Source organism: Carassius gibelio, chromosome A5 (genome assembly GCF_023724105.1).
Source record: "Carassius gibelio isolate Cgi1373 ecotype wild population from Czech Republic chromosome A5, carGib1.2-hapl.c, whole genome shotgun sequence".
Taxonomy (NCBI): domain Eukaryota; kingdom Metazoa; phylum Chordata; class Actinopteri; order Cypriniformes; family Cyprinidae; genus Carassius; species Carassius gibelio.
This window is the reverse complement of record NC_068375.1, coordinates 2,187,455-2,200,266: the sequence shown is the minus strand read 5'-3', so window position 1 is coordinate 2,200,266 and position 12,812 is coordinate 2,187,455. Positions and strand designations below refer to the sequence as shown.

General features: G+C 38.3%; 1 long non-coding RNA gene across 2 annotated transcripts in view; it reads right to left on the bottom strand.

Moving 5' to 3' along the window:
- Window positions 1-12,812, bottom strand: part of LOC127988561 (uncharacterized) — a 90,316-nt gene that overhangs the window by 57,417 nt on the left and 20,087 nt on the right. For both annotated transcript variants that reach the window (XR_008161745.1, XR_008161747.1), the window contains exon 3: window positions 4,804-5,359. This is a non-coding gene — a long non-coding RNA (uncharacterized LOC127988561). The remainder of the gene's footprint in view (window positions 1-4,803; window positions 5,360-12,812) is intronic.

The window sequence follows — 12,812 nt, the reverse complement described above, 5'->3', positions numbered from 1 at the left end:
TGCCAAATTATACAACTTTCCCGCAAACGGTTCTATGGGCTGCCATAGACTTGCGGCGGAAGAAGAAGAAGAATAATAATAATAACGCCAACGAAAACAATAGGTGCCTACGCACCTTCGGTGCTTGGCCCCTAAATATAGCTGCAAGCAGCAATCACGGGGCCAAGCATTCCAGCGGCAACATCAGGAGCTAAGCATATGTAGCATCAGACCAAATGCAACAATGAATAATGAAATTAATAATTGCATGATTGTAATTGAAATGGCTGAAAATCGTTAATAAAAGTTCCACAGCGAGGAGCTAAGCATGGCATGGAGCATCAGACCAAATGCAACGAGTAAGAAAAGCAATTATTGGAAGAGTGTAATTGAAACAGCTAGTAAAACTCCAGTAAAATGATGCATTATCATTTTTGGAAAATAGGTGGCGCTGTAATCAAATCGCTTTGTTGTGTTCTGTGGGAGGTGACAATGTTGTGGTCAATTTCTTTCAAAATACTTACAGACCTTTAGGGCAATGAGTCGAACATGCCCACCGAGTTTCGTTCCGATCGACTTCCATTAACCTTGTCAAATAGGTGCTTAAATTTGTTTGGCCAATGGCGGCCATGTTTTTTAAGATAAGTGAAATTCCTCATAGAGCACTTGTGCCACATTGGGCCATATCAATTTTCAAGTTGATTGGATCAACGGTTGCTTAGTTATAGCCATTTGATTTTTTTTCATCCTGTAGCGCCACCAAGTGGCAGATATGGAAAAAAAATAATAATTTGACAAAAGTTTTTGTTCATGCATATGAGTTCTGAGTTTGGTGAAGATATCTCTTTTGTTCCCGAGTTATAGCCTTTTTCGTAAAATTGGTCCACGAATTTGAATGTTTTGGGTCACCTGGTTTTTTGTTCAGTCTTGATCAAACCACTGCAATAATATTCTCTGGACTCTCTAGATCAATAATTTTCAAAAATATGTTGCATTTTGTCCTTTGGTTAGCTATAAGAGGTCATTTAGGAAAGGGCCGTGGCCACATGTAACCTAAAGCCTTTAAAACTGAAACAAAAACTCAAAACTTTATGAAACTTGGTTATAACATGTGAAAGATGACCCACCAAGCATGCAAAGTTTCATTAAGATCAGAAAATAGCTGGTGCTATAACAGTTAAAATGGCCTAAAAAACAAAAGATTTCTGTTGTGAATGGCATTAAACTGCAAAAAAAAAAAAAAGGGGTAATATAATCACACATGCATTAGATCTGTATTTTTTCTAAACAATCATGCAAAATTTAACAGAGATTAGGTAAAAAAGAACACTGTAATATTTATAAAGCTTCAAAACCCAGTGTTGAATAAAAAATTGCAATTATAACCACTAGATGTCACCGGAAGACCACTAATGAGCTCACTAAAGACTAAAACATTACAGTTTATGGGCTTGTTGAGGGATTCATCTAGAAAAAATGTATATTACTATTATTTAATATTACTGTTCAAGCATTTCAGATCACATTGAGTCAAAGTTTACCAATTTATTCATACAGATATATCTAATGTTTATAATTATGCCAGATTATGATTGCAATGAAACCTGAAAAATGACATAGAAGCCCATAAAAACAGAAGACTTGCAATAGGTTTTATCACCCATCATTTATTTTAATTATCTATATATATAACAAAATGTGTGCATCTGTGTGTGGGTTTAAGCATGCTTATTGAGTATTAATATACTAGTTTAAACATTTCATGTTTGAGTGTGTCTGTAATTCTGTTCTATTCTTTTACTGTCAGCCATATCTAGGTTATTTAAAATCAGTGCAGTACTATTATCTAGACTGTGAAATTATACATAAATTGCGTATGCTTCTTTGGAATGAAATTAAGACAACATATAACAGTTATAAAGGTTAAAGAGACAGTGTTGTATGATAAATTGCATTTACGACCACTAGATGTCACTGGAAAACCACTAATGGGCTTTGCAGAGATATAGCCTCAGACTCATTTTGTGAAGATGCCTGACATCTGAAGCAGCGCTGTACAAAAACGGTTTCGTCTATTGACACGAAATCCATAACTTTTTGTCAGCACGGTCTGAAGATGATCTGATTAAATTTTGGTGAAAATCGGACAAACGGTTGAGGATGAGTTTAAAAAAAAAGGTTTTCAACATGAATCAAAATGGCGGACAGGAAGTTTTGCTTAATATGACATAATTGGTATGTATGTTGTCGGCATGTCCCAAGGAACATTTTGAGACATGTTTCATGATAATAGGCTAATGCAATGAAAAGTTATTAGCATTATTGGAAATGTAATAATTAGCGGTTATTGATTGGTTTATTACTCTTGACCAATAGGTGGCGCTGTGACCAAAATGATGTGGCGTGGTCAATGTGATGGGACAATGTCACATATTAAGTTTTGTGTAAATATCTCCAACCTTTGCAGAGATACAGCCTCAGATGCAGTTTGGCATCTTTCCAGCAAATTCGTTGGTACGCTAATTGAAAACGGTTACGTGTATCGACACAAATTCCATAACTTTTTGCCAGCATGGTCTGAAGATGATCCAAATCAAATTTGGTGAAAATCTGAGAAACGGTCTAGGAGGAGTTCGAAAAAGTAGGTTTTCAACATGAATCAAAATGGCGGACAGGACATTTTGCCAAAATTGACAAATGGGGTATCGGTGTTCTCGGCATGACCCAAGGAATCTATCAACATCAGTTTTGTTACAATAGGCTAATGTATGCAAAAGTTATTAGCATTTTTCGAAAAATCGTTATAACTATTGACCACAAGGTGGCGCTGCCCCCAATTTTTTTGTGTACATTCAGGGCATGGAGCCGGACATTTTTGTAATTATTTGCGAAACTATACGGAACTTCATTCTTAAGATACAGCAATTTACAACTAAATTCAAAATGGCCGACGCCCAAAATGGCCGAATTGGGAAAATTCGGTATCATTCGACTCGGAATGATGCACTGAATCTAAAGACACCACTTTTGTGATTTTTGGCAAAACCGTTCAGAAGTTATGAGCAAAAACATGCATTTTTCATATCTCCTGACCACTAGGGGGCACAGCGCCGAAACACTGCAGGTAGTCCCAGGGAATGGTTGTTATAAGACCCACCAAGATTGGTCTCAATAGGCCAAACCGTTGCGGAGATATAGCCTCACGTTCACGTTTGTGTGCTTTTCGAAGAATTCGTTCATGAGCTATTCGGAAACGGTTTGAGAAATCAACTTGAATTCCATAACTTTTTGCCAGCATGGTCTGAAGATTATCTGATTCAATTTTCGTGACAATCGGTGCAACAGCCTAGGACGAGTTCGAAAAAGTTGGTTTTATGAACAATTGACGATAGCGAAAAAACTAAACCTTGCGATTTTTGAATTTCGGTGTCCATTCGACTCGGCATGAGCCAAGGAATCACAGAAAAAAAGAATTTTCATTTTGTGGCTTACGGTTCAAGAGTTATTAGCATCAAGTTTTTGAAAGTTTAGACAATTGGTGGCGCTAGAGAGTTTGAGTTAGAGACTTCAAATTTGCTACGGTTAATGTTCAGACAGTCCTCTATTAGTGTGCCAAATTATACAACTTTCCCGCAATCGGTTCTATGGGCTACCATAGACTTGGGGTGGAAGAAGAAGAATAATAAATATAGCTGCAAGCAGCAATTACGGGGCCAAGCACTCCAACGGCAAATGTAGGAGCTAAGCATGGCATGGAGCATCACACCAAATGCATTAATGAGCAATAACAGCAATTTTAGGATGATTGTAATTGAAATGGCTAAAAAAATCATAAATACAACCTCTAGTAGCATGATTTACTGGCTTATCAAAATTGACCAATAGGTGGTGCTGTTATCAAGTCAATTTGGTGTACTCTGTGTGACTTTTCAATGACACAAACAAAGTTTGGTGTCAATATGCCAAAGCATTGCAGAGATACAGCCTCAAGTGTCATTTTGGCATTGTGCCTCAAATTCGTCGCTGTGGTATGCGAAAACGGTTTTGTCTATCGATACAAAATCCATAACATTTTGTCAGTACAGTCTACAGATCATCTGAGTCAATTTTGGTGAAAATCGGACTAACGGTTGATGAGGAGTTCGAAAAAGTAGGTTTTCAACATCAATCAAAATGGCGGACAGGAAGTTCGGCTTACTCTGGCATATATGGTATCTATGTTGTCGGCATAAGCCAGGGAATATTTTGAGGCCAGTTTCATTACAATAGGCTAATGCATTAAAAAGTTACTAGCATTTTTATAAGTGTAATTATTCATAGTTAATGAATGGTTCATTACTCTTGACCAATAGGTGGCGCTGTTACCAAATTTATGTGGCATGGTCAGTGTCAGGTGGCGATGACACATACAAAGTTTGGTGCAAAAATGTCAAAGCGTTGCAGAGATACAGCCTCAAATGCATTTTGGCACCCTTCCAGCAAATTCGTTGATGCGCTAAATCAGAACCGTTTTGTATATCGACACGAAATCCATAACTTTTTGCCAGCATGGTCTGAAGATGATTCACGTCAAATTTGGTGAAAATCGGACTATCGGTCTAGGAGGAGTTCGAAAAAGTAGGTTTTCAACATTAATCAAAATGGCGGACAGGAAGTATGGCCAATTTTGGCATAATTGGTATCTATGTTCTCGGCATGACCCAAAGAATACGGGGAGACCATTTGCATTTCAATTGTCTAATTTACTAAGTTATTAGCATTTTTGTGATAATTCATTATAACTCTTGACCACAAGGTGGCGCTGCCACCAAGCTTTTTGAGTACATTCAGGGCATGGAGCCGAATATTTTTGTAATTATTTGCGAAATGATACGATGCTGCGTTGAAAAAATACAGCATTTTAAAACATAATTCAAAATGGCCGACGCCTAAAATGGCTGACACGGGAAATTTGCATATCATACGACTCGACATGACTCACTGAATCTAAAAAGACCAGTTGTGTGATTTTTGGCCAAACCATTCAGAAGATATAAGCCAAAATATGCATTTTTCATATCTCCTGACCACTAGGTGGCGCTGTGTCGAAACACTGCAGGTAGTCTCAGGTCATGCTTATTATAACACACACCAAGTTTGGTCTCAATATGCCAAACCGTTGCTGAGATATAACCTCAAGTGCATTTTTGCGTGCTTTTCGTCAAATTTGTTTACGTGTCATTCGACAATGGTTGGACAAATCAACTTGAATTCCATAACTTTTTGCCAGCATGGTCTGAAGATGATCTGAGCCAATTTTCGTGGCAATCGGACTAACCGTCTAGCACGAGTTCGAAAAAGTAGGTTTTTCGAAAAATTGAAAATAGCGAAAAAACTAAACCTTGCGATTTTTGAATTTTGGGGTTCATTCGACTTGGCATGAGCCAAGGATTTAGAGGAAAAAAGAATTTCCATTTTCTGGCATACGGTTCAAAAGTTATTAGCATACAAACATTGAAAGTTTGGACAAGTGGTGGCGCTAGAGAGTAGGAGTTAGAGACTTCAAATTAGCTATAGTTAATGATGGGACTGTCCTCTATCAGTGTGCCAAATTATACAACTTTCCCGCAATCGGTTCTATGGGCTGCCATAGACTTGCGGCAGAAGAAGAAGAAGAAGAAGAAGAAGAAGCAGAATAATAATAACGCCAACGATTACAATAGGTGCCTACGCACCTTCGGTGCTTGGCCCCTAATAAATATAGCTGCAAGCAGCAATTACGGGGCCAAGCACTCCAACGGCAAATGTAGGAGCTAAGCATGGCATGAAGCATCACACCAAATACATTAATGAGCAATAACAGTAATTTTGGAATTATTGTAATTGAAATGGCAAAAAAAAAATCATAATACCACCTCTAGTAGCATGATTACTTGGCTTATAAAGTTTGACCAATAGGTGGCACTGTTATGAAATCAATTTGGTGTACTCTGTTTGACTTTTCAATGACACACACAAAGTTTGGTGTTAATATGCCACAGCATTCCAGAGATGCAGCCTCAAGTGTCATTTTGTCATTGTGTTTCAACTTCGTCGCTTTGGTATGCGAAAACGGTTTTGTCTATCGACACAAAATCCATAACTTTGTGTCAACATAGTCTGAAGATCATCTGATTCGAATTTGGTGAAAATTGGACATACGGTTCATGAGGAGTTCGAAAAAGTAGGTTTTCCACATAAATCAAAATGGTGGACCGGAACTTCAGTAAACACTGGCATATTTGGTATCTATGTTATCGGCATAAGCCAGGGAATATTTTGAGCCCAGTTTCGTTGCAATAGGCTAATGGACTAAAAAGTTATTATCATTTTAAAAAGTGTAATTACTCATGGTTAATGAATGGTTTATTACTCTTGACCAATAGGTGGCGCTGTTACCAAATTTATGTGGCATGGTCAGTGTGAGGTGGCGATGACACATACAAAGTTTGGTGCAAATATGTCAAAGTGTTGCAGAGATACAGCCTCAAATGCATTTGGGCACCCTTCCAGCAAATTCGTTGATGCGCTAAATGAGAACCGTTACGTATATCGACACAAAATCCATAACTTTTTGCCAGCATGGTCTGAAGATGATTCACGTCAAATTTGGTGAAAATTGGGCTAACGGTCTAGGAGGAGTTCGAAAAAGTAGGTTTTCAACATTAAGCAAAATGGCGGACAGGAAGTAAGGCCAATTTTCACATTATTGGTATCAATACTCTCGGCATGACCCACAGAATATAGCGAGACCATTTTAATTTTAATAGACTAATTTATTCAAAAGTTATTAGCGTTTATGTGATATTTCATTATAACTATTGGCCACAAGGTGGCGCTGCCACCAAACTTTTTGAGTACCTTCAGGGCATGGAGCCGAATATTTTTGTAATTATTTGCGAAACGATACGATGCTGCGTTCAAAAAATACAGCATTTTGAAACATAATTCAAAATGGCCGACGCCTAAAATGGCCGACACAGGAAAATTGGATATCATTCGACTCGACATGACTCACTGAATCTAAAGAGACCAGTTGTGTGATTTTTGGCCAAACCATTCAGTAGTTATAAGCCAAAATATGCATTTTTCATATCTCCTGACCACTAGGTGGCGCTGTGTCGAAACACAGCAGGTAGTCTCAGTTCATGCTTGTTATAACAGACGCCAAGTTTGGTCTCAATATGACAAACCGTTGCCAGGATATAGCCTCACGTGCATGTTTGCGTGCTTTTCGTCAAATTTGTTTACGTGTCATTCGACAACAGTTGGACGAATCAACTTGAATTCCATAACTTTTTGCCAGCATGGTCTGAAGATGATCTGAGCCAATTTTCGTGGCAATCGGACTAACCGTCTAGGACAAGTTCGAAAAAGTAGGTTTTTCGAATAATTGAAAATAGCGAAAAAACTAAACCTTGCGATTTTTGAATTTTAGGGTTCATTCGACTTGGCCTGAGCCAAGGATTCAGAGGAAAAAAGAATTTCCATTTTCTGGCTTACGGTTCAAAAGTTATTAGCATACAAACATTGAAAGTTTGGACAAGTGGTGGCGCTAGAGAGTAGGAGTTAGAGGCTTCAAATTTGCTATAGTTAATGTTGGGACTGTCCTCTATCAGTGTGCCAAATTATACAACTTTCCCGCAAACGGTTCTATGGGCTGCCATAGACTTGCGGCGGAAGAAGAAGAAGAATAAATATAGCTGCAAGCAGCAATTACGGGGCCAAGCACTCCAACGGCAAATGTAGGAGCTAAGCATCGCATGAAGCATCACACCAAATACATTAATGAGCAATAACTGCAATTTTGGAATTATTGTATTTGAAATGGCAAAAAAAAAAAAAAAAAAACAATACCACCTCTAGTAGCATGATTACTTGGCTTATCAAGCTTGACCAATAGGTGGCACTGTTATAAAATCAATTTGGTGTACTCTGTGTGACTTTTCAATGACACACACAAAGTTTGGTGTCAATATGCCAAAGCATTCCAGGGATACAGCCTCAAGTGTCATTTTCTCATTGTGCCTCAATTTCGTCGATGTGGTATGCGAAAACGGTTTTGTCTATCGACTCAAAATCCATAACTTTGAATCAGTATAGTCTGAAGATCATTTGATTCGAATTTGGTGAAAATCGGACATACGGTTGATGAGGAGTTCGAAAAAGTATGTTTTCAACATAAATCAAAATGGCGGACCGGAAGTTCAGCTTACTGTGGTATATTTGGTATCTATGTTATCGGCATTAGCCAGGGAATATTTTGAGCCCAGTTTCCTTCAAATAGGCTAATGCAATAAAAAGTTATTATCATTTTAAAAAGTGTAATTACTCATGGTTAATGAATGGTTTATTACTCTTGACCAATAGGTGGCGCTGTTACCAAATTTATGTGGCATGGTCAGTGTGAGGTGGCGATGACACATACAAAGTTTGGTGCAAATATGTCAAAGTGTTGCAGAGATACAGCCTCAAATGCATTTTGGCACCCTTCCAGCAAATTCGTTGATGCGCTAAATGAGAACCGTTACGTATATCGACACAAAATCCATAACTTTTTGCCAGCATGGTCTGAAGATGATTCACGTCAAATTTGGTGAAAATTGGGCTAACGGTCTAGGAGGAGTTCGAAAAAGTAGGTTTTCAACATTAAGCAAAATGGCGGACAGGAAGTAAGGCCAATTTTCACATTATTGGTATCAATACTCTCGGCATGACCCACAGAATATAGCGAGACCATTTTAATTTTAATAGACTAATTTATTCAAAAGTTATTAGCGTTTATGTGATATTTCATTATAACTATTGGCCACAAGGTGGCGCTGCCACCAAACTTTTTGAGTACCTTCAGGGCATGGAGCCGAATATTTTTGTAATTATTTGCGAAACGATACGATGCTGCGTTCAAAAAATACAGCATTTTGAAACATAATTCAAAATGGCCGACGCCTAAAATGGCCGACACAGGAAAATTGGATATCATTCGACTCGACATGACTCACTGAATCTAAAGAGACCAGTTGTGTGATTTTTGGCCAAACCATTCAGTAGTTATAAGCCAAAATATGCATTTTTCATATCTCCTGACCACTAGGTGGCGCTGTGTCGAAACACAGCAGGTAGTCTCAGTTCATGCTTGTTATAACACACGCCAAGTTTGGTCTCAATATGACAAACCGTTGCCGGGATATAGCCTCACGTGCATGTTTGCGTGCTTTTCGTCAAATTTGTTTACGTGTCATTCGACAACAGTTGGACGAATCAACTTGAATTCCATAACTTTTTGCCAGCATGGTCTGAAGATGATCTGAGCCAATTTTCGTGGCAATCGGACTAACCGTCTAGGACGAGTTCGAAAAAGTAGGTTTTTCGAATAATTGAAAATAGCGAAAAAACTAAACCTTGCGATTTTTGAATTTTAGGGTTCATTCGACTTGGCCTGAGCCAAGGATTCAGAGGAAAAAAGAATTTCCATTTTCTGGCTTACGGTTCAAAAGTTATTAGCATACAAACATTGAAAGTTTGGACAAGTGGTGGCGCTAGAGAGTAGGAGTTAGAGGCTTCAAATTTGCTATAGTTAATGTTGGGATTGTCCTCTATCAGTGTGCCAAATTATACAACTTTCCCGCAAACGGTTCTATGGGCTGCCATAGACTTGCGGCGGAAGAAGAAGAAGAAGAAGAAGAAGAAGAATAATAACGCCAACGAAAACAATAGGTGCCTACGCACCTTCGGTGCTTGGCCCCTAAATATAGCTGCAAGCAGCAATAACGGGGCCAAGCACTACAGAAGCAAGCTTCAGACGAACGGCAGGAATGAGTAATTAAGAAAGTTTTAAGATTATTTTAGGCAAAATGGCTTGAAAACAATAAACACAACAACTAGTAATAGGATTTATTTGCTTATCACGTGTAACCAATAGGTGGCGCTGTTACCAAATTAGTTTGGAATGGTCAGTGTGAGGTGACGATGACACATACAAAGTTTGGTGCAAATATGTCAAAGCTTTGCTGAGATACAGCCTCAAATGCATTTTGGAACCCTTCCAGCAGCTTCGTTGATGCGCTAAATGAGAACAGTTTCGTATATCGAAACGAAATCCATAACATTTTGCCAGCATGGTCTGAAGATGATCCACGTCAAATTTGGTGAAAATCTGACTAACGGTCTAGGAGGAGTTCGAAAAAGTAAGTTTTCAACATTAATCAAAATGGCGGACAGGAAGTTCAGCCAAATAAGGAAAACTTTGTATCTATGTTCTCGACTTGACCCAAGGAATCTAAAAAGACCAGCGTCATGTCAATAGCCAGATTTATTCAAAAGTTATTAGCCTTTATTTAAATTGAGTTATAACTGTTGACCACTAGGTGGCGGTGTTTCAAAATATTTTGAGTACCTTCAGGGGATGGTGTTGTTGGCACATTCTGAGTTTCGTAATATTACATCAATGCATTTGTTTAGTATTGCATTTTATTTCACAAAACTGTATTGAAGTCAATGATAATTTCATATTTTGTTCTATTATAGCGCCACCAAGAGGCTCAGTCCTACCATTTCTTTTTATGTGTGCTCAGAGTGAGCCCATACATATGTGTGTCAATTTTGGTGAAAATATCTCAATTCACTTCAGAGTTATAGACATTTATATGAAAAAGCACGTAAAAAATGACTGACTCTTGACTTTGATTGAATATTACTACACCTTACCATCAATATTTTGGCATTTGGGCATTGGTGTATAGCTATCGACCTATGTTTCCGAACTTCTGACGGTGGTTTCGTCTCGATCAGACAAGTGGTTTCGAAGATATAGCCAGATGTTTTTTAAGCGCTAAATCACAACGCTACACAAACCGTAAGGCGAAACCTAGCATGTTTGGTATCGTAGGACTCTGTAAGGTTTCAGGAGTCTAATTTGGTGAGTCTCGAGAAAATAAGTCGACCACACCCAAGGTTATAAGCATTTAAAAAAGTATGATCACCACTAGGTGGCGCTGTTTCGAAACTTCTCACACTCCTTCAGGACATTGTGCTGATGACCCATACCATGTTTCGTAACAATCTGTTGATGCGTTCTGAAAATACAGCATTTTAGCACAAAATTCAAAATGGCCGACAGACAAAATGGCCGAAATGGTAAAATTTGATATCAGTCGACTCGGCATGTTGCCCTGAATCTAACAAGACCAATGTTATGATTTTTGGACAAACTGTTTAGAAGTTATAAGCAAAAATAGCAATTTTTCATATCTCCGGACCAGTAGGTGGCGCTGCGCCGAAACGCAGCAAGTAGCCTCAGGTCATGCTTGTTATGACATGTACCAGGTTTGGTCTGAATACGATAAATCGTTGCAGAGATACAGCCTTACGACTGTTTTTCTAAGCATTTTGTAAAATTTGTTTGAGCGTTTTTCGAAAACTGTTTGACGAATCAATTTGATTTGCATAACTTTTGGTCAGCACTGCCTGAAGATGATCTGGTTCAATTTTCGTGTGAATCGGACAAACCGTCTAGTACGAGTTCGAAAAAGTAGGTTTTTCAAAGAATTCAAAATGGCGGCCATATTTCTATGACGGAAAATGACGGCATAGGGTGCAATCGAATCGGCATGAGCTCAGAAATCAGAGGAAAAAAGAATTTTGTTGATTGGACTTACGGTTAAAAAGTTATTAACAAAATTAAAGTGAAATTTCGGACAGTTGGTGGCGCTAGAGGGAATGTCTTAGACACACCAAAATTGGTGTACTAAATGTTGGCACTGTCCTCTATCAGAATGTCAAACCAAAACAACTTTCCCGCATTCGGTTCTATGGGCTGCCATAGACTCCCAGTCGGAATAATAATAATAATAATAATAATAAATATAGCTGCAAGCAGCAATTACGGGGCCAAGCACTCCAACGGCAAATGTAGGAGCTAAGCATGGCATGAAGCATCACACCAAATACATTAATGAGCAATAATAGTAATTTTGGAATTATTGTAATTGAAATGGCAAAAAAAAATCATAATACCACCTCTAGTAGCATGATTACTTGGCTTATAAAGTTTGACCAATAGGTGGCACTGTTATGAAATCAATTTGGTGTACTCTGTTTGACTTTTCAATGACACACACAAAGTTTGGTGTTAATATGCCACAGCATTCCAGAGATGCAGCCTCAAGTGTCATTTTGTCATTGTGTTTCAACTTCGTCGCTTTGGTATGCGAAAACGGTTTTGTCTATCGACACAAAATCCATAACTTTGTGTCAACATAGTCTGAAGATCATCTGATTCGAATTTGGTGAAAATTGGACATACGGTTCATGAGGAGTTCGAAAAAGTAGGTTTTCCACATAAATCAAAATGGTGGACCGGAACTTCAGTAAACACTGGCATATTTGGTATCTATGTTATCGGCATAAGCCAGGGAATATTTTGAGCCCAGTTTCGTTGCAATAGGCTAATGGACTAAAAAGTTATTAGCATTTTAAAAAGTGTAATTACTCATGGTTAATGAATGGTTTATTACTCTTGACCAATAGGTGGCGCTGTTACCAAATTTATGTGGCATGGTCAGTGTCAGGTGGCGATGACACATACAAAGTTTGGTGCAAAAATGTCAAAGCGTTGCAGAGATACAGCCTCAAATGCATTTTGGCACCCTTCCAGCAAATTCGTTGATGCGCTAAATCAGAACCGTTTTGTATATTGACACGAAATCCATAACTTTTTGCCAGCATGGTCTGAAGATGATTCACGTCAAATTTGGTGAAAATCGGACTAACGGTTTTCAACATTAATCAAAATGGCGGACAGGAAGTATGGCCAA